An 11564-nucleotide genomic window follows, 5' to 3' on the forward strand; every position below is an offset into this window, starting at 1 on the left:
AGACATCTGCAACTTGGGCTTTATAAGAAAAATACATTTTAAAAATGGGGTGGGTTTTTGTGTGTATTTAGCCAAAGGGCTCATTTTTTACTGTAGTTAACTGCAGGATTTGTAACAATTAATGAAAAAAAAAAACCAAATTAGAATAAATCCTTTGATAGTCCTGCCTGGAACATCAGTTAGTCCCCTGAGTATTTTTATCAGCATCTACAAGATGTGGCTGCACTCACCTTGAAAACTGTGTTGATGTTTGCTCAGATAAGCGATTCTGCATTAAAGTGGCAAAGAATTATGGTTAAAATCTGTGGAGGAAGAGAGCAAGAGAAGCCACCAAGTTTAATTTCTAATGCAGGATTTTGATTTCTTTGTTGCTTTTTCTCCCCCACTTCTCTTCTCTACAGTCAGGGTTTGCAGGAGACCCTTAACCAAAGTTACCTAATAGGCAATCACTACTCGAGTATAAAGTTTTTGTAGAGGGTGGCTCAGTTACGTCCTAGCTCCTCCCACCAGGCTACAAGTGTGTGCAGAGGCTCTGTACTGACCTTTCTAGAAAGACATGCTAATTCACCCTCTGCATTTGTGGTGAAGGCTTCCTCAAATTTTGTAGCAGCGAGTTCTTCAGAGACAGTCATGGGACAAGGCTGGCTTCAGGTTTACAACAAACTTTGTTTCAATGCAGCTACTTCATAAGAAGGTTTTTTGTGCATGCCCTGAAACCCTGTAGATGTGCCCAGCATTATTCTTCGGTTCAACCAAGTGCTCTGCAGAGCTGCTCGGAAGCACAAGTATTTGACAATGCTGCCAAAGAGTGCAAAGGCAAGGAGAGAGCCACTGCTCCTGTTTTTTCCTCCATTTTATCTGGAGGAAAGAAAAAATGGAAGTGTACAACTAAATAAGAAAGAAAAAAACCATTTTCCTTCTTACACAAGAAAATTGCACAACTTGGTTTAGTAGCGTATTTTGCAACACAGCCTGTTTCCTGCCCTTGAATGCTCAAGGGACCACAGAAAACAGAGTGCTTTCAGCCATCTAAGAAGACTTAATGGTAAAGGAGAACACTACACTTCACAGTAAGACAAGGGGTTTAAGAATAAAAATCTCTTTTTCCAATTACATATCGGCTTCTAACTGGAGCAGAATGACCATTATGGATACAAAGCACATTTACCCTATCCCAGATGCAATGGTTTTTCTATTTGCTCTCTGCAGATTTCCCACTCCAAGAGCAGCCCTATCCTTGTAACCATGGAAACCACTCATGGCAAATTCCCTCAAAATGCAAAAGCAGAAGGATGGAAAGGAACAAATATTTTAAGAAGGTTGCACATGAAGAGGAAGACAGGATCCTGTCTTCCTCTTGATAAAACCACAGTATCCTCTTGCTGGAGGGCTTGCCATTGGATTGGTGACCTTCCTCACTGGACATCTGGCATTAGACAAAGTGCTCTGTTTCACCTTTAGCATTGCTGTTGTACTCTGTGGAGACTTGCACAGTGTCAAAGCTTTTCTGAAGATCTGGCAGACCAAAGGACACAACAGTGAATTTTCATGGCAGTATATGATAACCTTGCATCACACCTAGGACAGATGCACTTCGAATTTAAAATAGTAACTTAGACTTTTGGCTTCAAAAATAAAAAATAAAGGTATGAGTAAAATCACAGGAAAGGTAGTTATATCTGAGGAGACCATGGTCCACCCAGCTCAGTTTTCTGCCTTCAACAGCGTCTGTAAAGGAGGCAAAAAACGAGCTCCACTCGGAAGGCACTTTCACACTAATACTCTGCCCAACCTTAAGGGACTCCCTGAGCCAGTTGTGGGTTATCTAGATAGTAAGACTCAAAGAAGCTCTATTCTAAATACTTTTCCAGTCTCCTTTCCAAACCATCCTTTGGCAGGCAGTACCACAAGCCTCATTCACTCCACAGGAACAGCCACCTCCTGTTTGCATTGAGCCTGCCTCCTACAAGTGTCACTTGATGGGCCACAGTTCTCATGCAAGAAGAAATAAGAAGTCAATCTCTATTCCCCTCTTCTGTGTCGCTCATGATTTTGTAGATCTCTATCACACCATCCATCCATCCTTAGAAAGGGAAAATGTAAATTTCAGCCTGCTTAACTGCTTCTTGAAAGAGATCATCTCATACCTTTGCTCAAATGAATTACCTTTCTTCAGACTTCCTCCAGCTGTGATACATTCAAGATTAGAGGACCAGAACTGCCTGTGGGGAGCAATCCTTGGAGTCAGACTTTTTTTTTATCCCTGTTCTCTTTCCACGAAGTAATATTATTTAATCTTTTATTCCATTGCTACTGAGTACTAGCTGATGGTTTCACGGAACTGTTACAGACCCACAGTTTCACTCTTACATAAGAATAACAAAGTGTTAGCTCAGAATATTATATGTGAAGTTAGGATTAATTTTACCCAGGAGGTACATTTACATGCACTGAATTTCACCTGCTACTTTACTATCCATCTCTCAAATTCAGGAGATAATTCTTCAGTCTACCCTTGAGCTCCTTCAGAACACTTGGGTGATTAGTACCAGCTCTGGCAATCTCCTAATTTTCATGTTGTTCATTTGTATCTCAACCTGTTCCAGAATCACTTCAAATTTTAGACTGAGCCTTTGCTGAATCACTGTTAAAAAGAATGGCATGGGGAATCTCCCCAGCTGCTTCTACAGTAAGCAGACACAAATAATTATCATCTCTGCAGCAGCCTTATCCGCATGGCTAACAGATGGCCCTACCAACCTTCTGGTGAAAGATTTGTTCTTGGTGTTAGGTCCTGAAGCCTCTCCTCCTCCTTCCAAGTGCTCAAGGCTGGCTCTGAGATGGTGCAACTGTGTGACCTGACTGCTGGGAGCAGCCTTGCTGAGGCTCTTGGCACCTTCCAGTGTATTAAGCTCAAGCCCTTGCTCTTGGTCCCTGCCCAAGTTATGGTGTAGATGGCCCTGAGCCCACCCTTGCCTGTCACAAACCCAAATCTGACCCAATAATTTCACTTCCCAACCCTACACCTCCTTGTCACAGCAGACTCGTGTGTCCAGCTGGACTCCTGGGTGCCCCTGGTCACCATCCCCCAGCTCACTCTGCTCTCTCTGCCTGGGACCCACTGTGAGGGCACTGTCCTACCCACTTGGCTTCACCTTCACTCCTGCCTCCCCATCCCCCATGCAGCAGCCTCAGCCCCATTACTGCTTGGCAGACGGGCTGGAAGGACAACCAAGTCGTTTTCCTATCTGATTCTCATATTTGTGTTATATTATCATCATAAAGTTCAAACCCATGATGACCAAAACTGAGGAATGGCTTTGGAAAATGTGGAGTGGAGGAACAAAAGGATGTCCAGTTTATTCTGGTGTGAGCAGAGGAGGCTCAGCTGCTGTATACACCACACACAATCCCTGTGCGTGACCCCGATCTGGTTCTTTAATTGCTCCCTGTCGGTTCCTCTTGCTCTTAAAAGGGATTAAACTTTTCTCCTGAGAACAAAAGAATGCTCCTTCCTTCCTCCCTCCGTGTAACAAATGTTAACAGCAACAGCCCTGACTAGAGCTAGGAAAACTTGGAAGGTTGCCATTAACTTTAGCAAGTCAAGAAGGAGGTTTCATTTACAGAGCAGGAACAAGATGAGCTTTTCTGTAGAAAATCTGCAGAAAAGATAGTGGTCCTACTCTGTGTTCAACATGCATAAACACATTAGCGTGTGGCTGGGCATCAGATATCCCTAAGCCTTGTCAAGATACACTGAAAAACTTGAAGAAAACAGCTTTTAATGCTGAAGCACCTAAAATTTACTCATGAATATAATACATTATATTGTGTCAATGTATCCAGCTTGTAGCCTCAGCTAGCACATCTTCCTTTTTTAAAAATCTGTATTTTGGCAACAATTTTACTATGTCAGTCTACAAAGGGGGTGGCATATAGTCTTCCACTGACTATGCTTAAGAAAATTCTCTTCTACAATACTAATTACTAAACAGCCTTCAAAAAGAATGCTAATGCAGTATTGATAACTCTGTGTTGACATACATAGAGAAGTACAAAAAGTTAAAAAATAAAAGTCAATATAAGCTCTATAGTCATGTCTCAGCAAGATATAAGTGAACAGCAAGGGGAGCAGAAGTAGGAAGAGCACCTCAAAGACAGGTTTTCAAAACACCAGGCTTAATTGGCATAAAACCCATCCATGAGATTAAAATATCACTTCTCCTGATTGTATTTAAGAAAACTAATGCAGTTTTATGGTGCTCTGCATTTTAAATTTTGTTTTTCTCCCTTCTAGCCTTCCTCTCTCTTTTGTTGCAGCCTTCTTGGTGGTAAAGTGACAAGAGAGGAGCAGGGAGAAAAATAGCGATACAAACATCAGGAGGATAGAAAAGAAATTTCAGAATATGTCTTCTTACAATGAAACTGTTCAGGATAAAATCTGCCCTAAAAAAAGCCTTGCCATAATGGCATGTATAGAAATATATGGAAAACCAGGCCTGGAGGCTGAAACAATATTTGTGGCTTGTTTTGTTTTAAAACAAATATGTTGGTAATAATTTTAGGAACACAATAAGTCTTATGAAGGAAGACTGTATCTAAAAGTTTCACCTTTTCTCCCTCCCATCCACATAATTTTCCATTAATATAACCTAACCCTCTACAACTTTTGGCTCTTAAAGTTGTCATGTCTACTGATGTGTAGCTCAGTTGACTAAAATATTTATCTTAAATCAGATGCCGGTGCCATCTCTAAGGTTAAACAGCACTGGTATTAACAGGGTAAAATGAAAATAAACATGGTAATTGTCTCATTTTCCGCTTTTAATGTTCATCCTACATTTGGATGTCCTGACTTGGCTTTTGAACAGGGAATTTTATACAGCATCAACCCAGAGGATGGGAAAGGTTATTGATAATAACAATTACAATGGATCACAAGAAACTCCTCAGCTTTGAATATTAAATGGAATAAAGACTTGGAGTCCTGGTCTAAAAGGTTCCCAGAAAGGGCTTCTTTCACGTAAATGCCTCAGATTACATAAACCTAGGACACTGGCCATAGTCAAAGGAAGAGGGCCTAAGGAGACAGTATTTTTCATTGCAAACTATCCTTTCTCCCAGGTCCTTGCCATTCAAAAGGTTTAAATTGTTGTGCTGGATCTAAAGAGAGAGATACAAAATCGTTACCTTAAATCTGCAGGCTAGGGTATGAAAGGTAATGCATTCACATTGGGTGAGTAGCAGATCCTGCCACAGCACTTGTGCTGACACTAATTTAGAGGTGAGTTATTTGGGAATAGCTTGGTGTATAAGTACCACACGGGACTGTGCAGAGCAGAGTCATCTCCAGTCCTAATCTAAACAGAAATCCAATTTTGCCACTTCTTGAAGTTTGGCAACAACCAGGTGGGAAGGTGCTTTTTCCCACCTGGGGAAATCACTCCTGTGCTCTAGACAGCTCACTGCAGGCTTTAATTGTACATTTAACTGTACGACTGTTAATTGTTTAACACTTCTTCCAGATGTGTGCTGCACACATCTGCTTTAACCAAGAATTCGACACCCACGAGTGCTGTAGGTGTCTGTGCGTCTCATTTGCAGCCATGCCCTCTGCTGCAGTTGGAAGCAGTGGGCAGCTATTTTTAGCACAGCAGTCCCATAGGATGTGTGTTAGGTTGGAGGCTGCTTCAGCGACTGGAATGATAACAGGACTGTACACAGGGAGCATAATTTCCCTCTTCAGGCTAATTAAGTGTGTTAGGGGAGGCTTCCAAGTGAGAGCATCTAACTGCATATAAAATGAAAGATACTCATCTTCCTTTGCAGCTATTAATGAATCACCATTTAAATGCCTAATAAACTTGCACATTAAATTCTAATAGCATCCTGCTTCCTTCATTAACCTGAACCACTCTATTGGTGAAAAAATCCTGTGCTTCTACCAGGCATTACAGTGCCTAATACTCCTTGATCAGGCTAAAACCCTGAGTCTGGATCTGCAGTCTCAGAGCTGCCTAAAGTGGTAATTCCAGCTTTTCTATTTATCACGTCCATGTTACTGCTCTGCACCTCTCCTCTGACTCAGTGAGATATACAATTCTCTGCCCTGCTGCATCTTCATAAAAATCCTGTCTGGCACTGTAGCCCTATGGAAAACAATGTCTGTTTTCCACTTAAATGCCTCAGATGTCTTAAGCTAAAGCCCTGTAGGTTCTCAATACATTGCCACAGTACCTGTTACTGTATCCCTTGACGGGCATTCTTACTCCTGTTGTGCTGGTATCTGCTTAAGCCCATTAGCAGCCAGCCTTTTTTCCCCTCAGTCATGCATTCAATCACCCATCCTCCACAGCTGGCCTGCCACCTTCATCATTCCTCAGGTTGTTAAGCACGAAGGAGACAAATTGAATTACAATTCTTCTCACAGCTCAGAAGCTGCAGTTCTGCACATTCCAGTACAGATTGGGGAAATGTCCCTGTTTGTCTCCTCATCTTGAGGAATAGAACTGCCAGACCTCTTAACCTGTCCACAACTAAATCCAAGGATGTTATGATATTAAGTAGAAAGGAGATAAAAACTGGTCATTCTGAGAAACTTACTGCTTGCCCGTTTAACATGCCCAGTACCAGGGATTGTGCAGGCTCCATGGTAATGCCACACCTATCAAACCCCTGACCTCTGTGAGTCTCCTGCAAGGGAACACCTCCACTCTTCCTCTGGCAATGATCATATTCGCTACCTAGAACCACAGGTTATATGACCAATATAGGTTCAAATTTGTAATTATTATAATGTCAGCTTGTTTATTAGATTAGATATCTACTAACTCAACAGAGAGAGGGTGCCAACAAGTCATTTCAAGTGAACTGCCCATCGCTTTCTCAAAATGGTTGGAATCAGAGAAGAAACTCAAGGAAATCCCCCAGCCACCAAAACCTATAACTTGATTATTTCTGGAAGTTACATGTGAGTAGATGTTATTTTATTCTAAAACCCAGGGCAACATTAATTTATCATAAATATCAAGGTCACATCAGTGTTTTCTAGCAGCTGAGTCACCAAGCAGTTATACTTTCCAGAACAAGGTAACTATACTCTTAAATCATGTGTAACACAAAGACTATATCCCCAGGCATGTAGTCTCTGTGCACATTTCTGGAAAGTATTTCTATAAAACAGGAAAAAATCACGCTAGCATCAGGAAACACTTGTCAAGATGAGGCTTACCATAAGAAGAAAACCAGGGGAACTCTCTGTCAATGAAGCAGGGTGATCATCAGTCCCCCAAGTGAGCATCAGGCATGACACAGCTCAAATCAGGAGGCAGCCCAGGGCATCCTCACAACAACCCAGGAGCAGGACTAGAGGCGGCCACTCTTGTGGTCCACCTTAAAAATGCTGAAGGTCCTGGGTGGAGCTGAAGAAGAGCCCCTGGCTGGAGGGTATGGGTGAGATCCCAGGTGAAGTGGATGGTCAGGGCAATCCCAGCTTGTGAGGGCCCTTATGGCCATCACCTGCAGCCATCTGCATTTTTAATCCTATACATATGAGCGTGAAGCATGCAGAGTAAGGTGCATGTGGGAATAACTGAAACAGAAGCTGAATCCCTAAACCATTGACATGAGCTGTGCAGTGTTTTAAAGTGGAAACCACAATCAATTTTGTTATCGCAAAATGTCTGTTTCCAGGAAGTTCAGTATATTCACTTTATACAAAGGCACCTGATCAGATCACAGACATCTCCTTCTTTTGACAAAATCAGTCCGGCTGGTAACATTCTTTGCAGGATACCAGATGAGGACCAATATGATTCAGCACCTGGACACTGCCAGACGAGAGCTCTCTGACAAAGATGAATTATTTCAGCTTCAAGACTGAAACTACCCCTGAAGATCTCCTCTGTTTGCATTACAATCCTTCGTTTATTTCTCATTCCCTCTCCTTCCAAGCCATCCCTGTGCCTCCTGCCCTCCCTTTGACATACACTCACTGCTTGTTTTCCTATCTGAAGGTCACTTGGAGATGGCTTGGATGCACCATGTGCTACCACTGTGCTCAACCACTGAAGCCAGCTCCCATAAGACAAAGGGAAACTTGGCAAAATTTGTGACATTTCTCTTCTGAAATGAGCCCATGCTCATTCAAAAGTCATGGAATCTGTTCAACTTAATTTTAATGGCTGCTAGGGAAAATAATGGGCAATGGGTGTTTTGCTGGTGGTGGTGCTCATGGTGGTATTTTTCCATTTTACATAACAAAGTTGGCTTCTGGTACATGCAATTATTTCTGTTTCCAGCCTGTCCAGTACAAGGTGATACAGCTAAAAAAGATTACTTGCAGATGGTTTCCAAACTGAACAGCAATGCTAAATGGAGCTAACTTACTAATGGAAATTATCAAAGCTGCTTGGAACCCTCAGAATGCTGGAGGAATTTTAACAGAGATTTGTAGTGAGGACCCGTGCCTCCAAGGAATTGAAAGCTTCCTGTGAGTTGCCAGGGGATCCAAAGTTAGCTCAGTATCTCACAGACCTTACAAACACACGTGCTGCAACTGTGGCCAAGTGTTGATTTTTGCTAGGTTCTGTCAGAAACAGTTGTGCCAGAGGGACATGCAAGGCCAACAGATGCTGTAAAACATTTTAGTGAAGAATCTTTTAGGTTTTGAAGTTCACTGGAAAATACACACACAGAGCTGGTGCCAGGATGCTTTTAATCAAGTTCCTTGTTCACATTTGGGTTTTCTTCTCACCAGTATATCAGCTGTCATTTCTATCTAAAAGTTTCTGAAAATTGTTTAGAAGAATTTCAGGATGAAAAGAAGGATGCTTAAAGGCATCTCCACAGCCCAGGCCAGGACTGGGCTCTAATCCAGTACTTTCTGGCAGAAGTGGCCACTTGTGTGGCTGAGAAATTATTTCCTACCAGCCAGTTCTTCAGTTCAGTCATGTAGGTAGCCTTACAGGACAACAGAAAATTAACTTTATTACTCTGAAAATTTAGACAAGGCATCTTCAGAAAATAAGGAGCTTTTCTCTAAATCCTTGCCTGATCAGGTTCCCTTAACAGCAGTCTGTGAAGAATGACATCCCAAACCTCTGCAGCAACTCCAATCCTGCAGTGCAAGGCATCTGCATGCTAGATGTCCTGCTAAGACAGAAACTAAACACTGCAAAATTCTGTCTCAGCCAACTCTTGGTTTCCATCTTCCCTTCTGTGATACCAAAGTTCAAGCTGTTCTTTCTCTCAGCAGAGCATGGTGGGGTTATATGCATTAACTGTGAGAAACAGAGGCAGGATAACAAGGTCTGAGAAAGCCCAGGGAAGTCTGAATTCATGCAGCTCAATTGTAAATGCATCCCACCAATTTTCACTGCTGCTTTTAGGTAAATAGGAATTCTCCATTTCTTAGATCTAGACATATTATGTTTATTACTTTGGTATTTTGCCCTTACCTAAATCCCCCAATGTATGTATTAATAACAGAGTTAATTAGAATGAGAATGGGTTTAGAGCAAGAAGAAATTATCTGACAGCACTGATAATGGGAATGGTCTGTGTGCTATAAAACTTGAGAACTGCACTTCAGGGTGTGAATATTTCCACAAGAAAGCAATTACATTGATGAAAGCTGATCAGTTAAATAGCCTAAATAATTTGTGTATGTATGGGGAAGGGAGTTTAGAGATAGCTGACTGGAGCATGAAATGATATTACAGGAAGCAATTAGAAAAAGTTCTTTTCCCCTTTTTTATTTTAGAGTTTGATACTGAGCTACAGATTATTGCTGCTACAAAGAATGGACTTGGAATCCAAGAGTGGATTTTAAAAAATTTGATGTAACCAAAAAAAAAAAAAGACTGATGGACAAAACATAGCCTAGTGGGATACACTTTGTCTTCCTTAACTCTCCTAAGATTTGGCAACACTATAATGTCAGCATATTTCACGACTCTAGAAATAAAACCCAAATGATTTTGTCATCGCTGCTCCTGCCAAGAGACACATACCTCCTGCTCCTTCCCTAGATACCAGCACACTTCAGCTCTATTCTGCTCAGGCAGCTCATTGCAAGGACTGGTACACATGATCCCCACGATGTGTGCCAAGAGCAGAAGCCAAAGTTGCAGAGAAAACACAGACCAGCTTTTCAAGGACAAGCCTTACATAGGAAGTCTCTTGGCACTGTGTGGAGAGGATTTTGGGGGTAAAATTCTTGTGCTACTCACTTCCTTTAGAATCATCAATAGGTTAAGTAAAGAATAATGATGCTAAATTTTTTACATTTCTGGAGGACCACACACAGCACCCATCTGGATTGGCAGCACTTTGCATCCCCTGAGACACTTCTCACAGGGCTCTGCAGACCTAGGCATGGGGGATTTTACCAGCTGTAGTGCGTGCACAAGGGAGAGGTCCAGTTAAGAAATCTAAACCATGGAATTTTATTTCAGCTGCATTTTCCTTAAATGATGATGAAAGACTGGTGTGCATTTTGTTTGTTTGTTTTTTCTTTTATACAATAATACAGCAAGAATTGAATTCTGCACCATTTCATGTCCCTAGAATACCAGGGTACCTGGCCAAAATAAATGTACTTCCAAAACATGCACAACAAAAAACCTGACCATCCAGCATCTGGGCCCCACTGGCACCCACAGGTCTGGCTGTCCCTACTGTCCCTTGGGTTTTTGCCACTTACTCAAGGCCCAGGATCCCATGTCAGTCCCCCCAACCCATCAGTGCCTGCCCCAGCAACAGCACAGCTGGGCTGCTCTCCTGTTCCCCAGAGCAGAGCCACATCCTGGCCTGCCCTTGGCACAACCTCATCTTTGGGGAGGTGCCTGATGCCACCCTGGTGCCTGGCATCCACCCCCTGGCAGAGTGATGGGACAGGCCCCATCTGCCCAGCTCTGCCCTGCCAGCCCCATGGAAGCCCCTACTCCACCGACCCTCACAGGGCCCTGATATTCAGCTTGAAAAGCTGGAAATGCACATGGCTTAGCTGGCTTTCGTTTGAGGAATGTGACTGTACATTTTAAAAATTAGCAATATATATCTATTTATTTTTAATTAATGCAATTTAAAGTGCTTTAAAAGATAAGTATTTACCATGTGGTCAATAATTCATAAGAAAATTCAAATGAATTAGGGGACAACATTGCATCAAAAGCCAATGACACTGCTTTCCAAAATATCAGTCAAGGAAAACTCAGTGATAGGGAGATGAAGCAGAATTATCCAAAGCAACATGGGAGGCTGACAGCAAGGTCAGGAATGGAAATAAAATATTCCAATATCCAATCCAACACACATGTCTACCAGATGCCATTTCTACTTCACCACACTTAAACTTCACCACGGTTAACTAAGAACACTAGGAGAAGAATTAAAACTAACGAGAGTAAAACAAATAAAATGGAAAATCTTCCCAATTCTAATTCAAGAGGCTGCTCAAAATGTCTTTGAGTGAGTGATAATACATTCCTTTCTACTACAGAAGTTTACCTTGTAAGAATCTGCTTCATCTTCAAAAACAATAATGGCCAAATTTGATTTCA

General features: G+C 42.0%; 1 long non-coding RNA gene across 1 annotated transcript; it reads right to left on the reverse strand.

Moving 5' to 3' along the window:
- Positions 1–320: 320 nt before the first annotated feature.
- LOC136292146 (uncharacterized) lies at positions 321–7431 on the reverse strand. The gene is made up of 3 exons (XR_010721839.1): positions 7232–7431; positions 2167–2222; positions 321–2083 (listed from the first exon to the last, which is right to left on the reverse strand). It is a non-coding gene; the product is annotated as an uncharacterized lncRNA (long non-coding RNA).
- Between the last annotated feature and the right edge of the window lie 4133 nt (positions 7432–11564).

The sequence above is a fragment of the Chamaea fasciata genome, unplaced genomic scaffold (genome assembly GCF_029207755.1).
Source record: "Chamaea fasciata isolate MVZ Bird 193981 ecotype frontalis unplaced genomic scaffold, bChaFas1.0.hap1 SCAF_1, whole genome shotgun sequence".
In the NCBI taxonomy this organism is placed as follows: domain Eukaryota; kingdom Metazoa; phylum Chordata; class Aves; order Passeriformes; family Sylviidae; genus Chamaea; species Chamaea fasciata.